The sequence below is a fragment of the Gossypium hirsutum genome, chromosome A11 (genome assembly GCF_007990345.1).
Source record: "Gossypium hirsutum isolate 1008001.06 chromosome A11, Gossypium_hirsutum_v2.1, whole genome shotgun sequence".
NCBI classification, from domain to species: Eukaryota; Viridiplantae; Streptophyta; class Magnoliopsida; order Malvales; family Malvaceae; genus Gossypium; species Gossypium hirsutum.
This window is the reverse complement of record NC_053434.1, coordinates 100503802-100507400: the sequence shown is the minus strand read 5'-3', so window position 1 is coordinate 100507400 and position 3599 is coordinate 100503802. Positions and strand designations below refer to the sequence as shown.

At 36.2% G+C, this 3599-nt stretch overlaps 1 long non-coding RNA gene across 1 annotated transcript; it reads left to right on the top strand.

Moving 5' to 3' along the window:
* Positions 1–433: 433 nt before the first annotated feature.
* On the top strand, positions 434–1430 carry LOC121209937 (uncharacterized). Its single transcript, XR_005905142.1, has 2 exons — positions 434–666; positions 932–1430. It is a non-coding gene; the product is annotated as an uncharacterized lncRNA (long non-coding RNA).
* The last annotated feature ends 2169 nt before the right edge of the window (positions 1431–3599 follow it).

Here is a 3599-nt window from a genome sequence, read left to right as displayed (position 1 = left end):
GAAATTGGAAGCTAAACAAATTTAAAAGGGGGAAATCGGAAATAAAAAAAACAAAATGGAGGATTAAAACATAATGTGCAAAAATTAATAGGGACCAGAAGGGAAAATATCCTTGGTCCCTTGGTCGCAGCGTTTATGGGCTAAACTGGGGAACTAAACTGAAACTGAAAAAAAATTTTAGGGCTGAAATGGAAATAACAGAAAGGATCCCATTTGAAACGTCCCCAAAAGTGGAAGGACTAAGGGAATAAATAGCCCATATGTCCGAAAACACGCGGATCCTCCGCTATTTGGGTCGGGTCACACGGGTTTCCCCCCTAAACGACGCCGTTTGAGGCATATGGGGGGAAAAGCAAAACGTCGTCGTTTTGCAGGCTGTTAAAGCCAAATTTTTTTTAAAAAAAAATTCATTTTTTCTTCCTTATTTCAGAAATAAAGAGCAGCCCCCTGTTTATGCTCTGCCAGGGTTTATGCACCCATCATCGCAGCTGCCATGAAGCCACCGTAGGTGGTGATTAGGGTTGCGTGAATGGGGTCTTTTGACCCCGATTTTGGAGCGCCCGAAGGCCCTATTCCCTTATCCCGTGAATCCAAGAGAAAAGGCACCCTTTTTAGTCAGTTTCACCGATAGAGCAGGAGCTCCGATGATGCGACTTCGGAGTTGGAGTAAGCTTCTTTTTCTCTATTCTTTTGTTTTTGTTTTAAACCAATTTGAAAACAGAAGAACAAAAATAAAAATGAAAACAGAAAATAGGGAAGAAGATGAGATTCAACCTTTTTGGTTTTTGATTGCTTAATGGTCTGTAAAAAATACAATATGTTCTAGGCTCTCTTATAGCCGAATACCAAGACATTAGTTTACTGTTTGATACATTTTGTTTTGCTTTTGCTGCTACTTTCGTTTATGTTGTCCTTATTTTTCTTCTTGCAGGTGTTTTTAGAGGGTCAACAAAAAAAGGAGGCCAACCCTTTACCGTTTCGGTGAAATGGAGATAGGAAGGGCCGAACCTCGGGTGTTGGTCTTGCCGTCGAAGCACGTGGGTGACAGAGGACGAGTACGGCGCACTAGGGGAAATTAGGGTTAAACTTGGCTAAGGTTTGGGTTTAGGTTGGGCCTATTGGGCTATCCGGGTTTGGGTTTTAGTTTATATATTTTTTGGTCCGGGCTGATTAACAATTCTGGGCGCGGGTAAATTTGGGTATCTACAATATAGGTTTAGCTCAGATAAGTAACTAGATATATTTATACCCATCTCAGACAAGCAACAGCTGTGGTGTAGTTTACCCTAGTATACGAGTCTGTTTACTAGGTTTCCATCAGGTGAATGAGTATAAACGACTAAAAGCCTAAAAAAATGATGAAATGAACTTGTTAAACAATCAAACTACTATTTAAATGATTCAATTGAAAATGTTACACAATTATGTAATGATAATAGGAAATAGGATTGAAATAAATTGCGAATGAATGACTTGCACTTATGAATTGTTGGATTAATATGTTTTATGATTGATTATGTACCCTTATGAATTGACATACTGTGAGTTACTTATCGTGTCTAATGTTTGGGATATGTATGTATAGATATGCTCACTTTGTTAATGTTGTAAAGTGCTATGATCTAGCCAACATTATGCCAAACTAAGGTAACTAATATGCTTAGATGAAAATAAGGTAAGCAAAGTACTTTCCATCTGAACTTACTAAGCATTCTATTTTCTTACTCTCGTTGTTTTCTTTTCCTTGTAGATCGTCACTTTGCAAAACTTATCTAGTCAGATCATCTCAAAGCTCACACTATCATCGAAATCGATAGTTATATGATTGTTTTTAGTTTAAATTTGTGGCATGTATATAAGGGTCCTAGTGTGCACTTTGGCATTTTGAAACCTTTACTACTTCGCAAATGTGAATAACCATCTTGTGTGATATGATCCCTAGTGACTTGGTAAATGTATGGTATTAGTCATGTTTCATTCTAAATAAGTGATAAAATATTCTTATATGTTTGGCATGTGGAATGATATAAAATGAGGTAGAAAAGATAGCTAAATTAATGAAGGGTTGAAATTGACATATTTGAATGTGATTCTCAGAAGTATGCTTAAAATATTTAGTTAGAACTTGATTGTTGTGGTTTATGCTAAAGGCCTATAAGTCATTGATAACTCCAATATAGACTTTTTTAGGACTTTTTAACCTTTAATTCATGCAAATTCCAAGTGTTTTTCATCAGATTTTGTAAATTTGTTACAGAATGTCTAATTTGGATAAAATTTAGGACACATCTTTATTTTTAACTATTTTGATGCTAAACTTACACAATTTAGCCAATTTTAAGCAATTTGGAGCAATGGAAGAAAAATCAACCTTGATGTCACTCTAGGAAGCTCAAATTGTTGTAGCATGATCTATGCAGAAAATGGTTGATTAATAGTGTAACATCCCAGACCCGGCCTAGATGTTATTGCCGAATCCAGAAATGTCACAAGGAATAGGTTTTGAAAACTGAGTTGTTTTGATAAATTGTTCAACTTTTATAACTCATATTCATTCATGATTATTACTGAAAACGTCATTTAATTAGTTCATTTTCTAAGACACATACTACAGTGGAGGTCTAGTAAAATTGATACATTTTGCAAATCCGGTTTGTATTTTTAAAAAAACCTTTATTTGCATAAAAACATCATTTTCATAAAACATTTTATCGAAGCACGTAAATTATCAAACAAACCAAAAATCAACAGTTAAAAACCATACAGTTCAGAGAGTCCTAGAAATTACAAACTCTTAAATGAATCCAGAATTTTAATTAAACCATAAATTACTAAGTTTAAATAATTTATGATTGAGTGGTCACAGCTGAGTCTCCGCCGCACCGATCTGTCTAAGTCTGTGGATTACCTGAACAGAACAGACAAACATATGTGAGTTTTCGTAAACTCAGTGTGTAACCCAATAGAAATAGAAATACAATTTATATAGAAATCGCATATACATTCAGATTCAGATCAGACCTAAGTCCTTTATAAACAGAATCAGATATGCAGAATCCTACTTCTATCCTCTACACACCATCTCTGACCATCCCAACACACCATGTGGAGTTAAAAACACCCACCCATCCCTACACACCGTGTTGTATTATTACGACACATATCAGATAATATGCAGCCAAACTGCCAGGATATAGGCGAGGGTCGCCTTTCAGAACACTTCTTCCATATATATAATCCCACCCCAAAAACAGATACAAAATATAGATTTAGATACAGATATAACATGCTTATCATACTTGTGTACAAATATTAGATATACATATATCAACATAGTCAGACATGGATAAAAGTATCCTATTCAGAGCATACTATCAGAATATCAAATCACATAATCTAGGGTTTGGTTAGCCTTTACCGACCCTACGGTAGGCCTACAGTCAATCGGAATAACCCGTGCGACCCTAGAGAAAATTTTAGAAATTTGGGCTCATATGCCCATGTGGGCATACACGCCCAAATTGGCCTTGCCCGTATGGCCCACACAGCTTGGCCCAAAACCCACACGTTCGTGTGGCATGCCTATGTGGGACCACAAG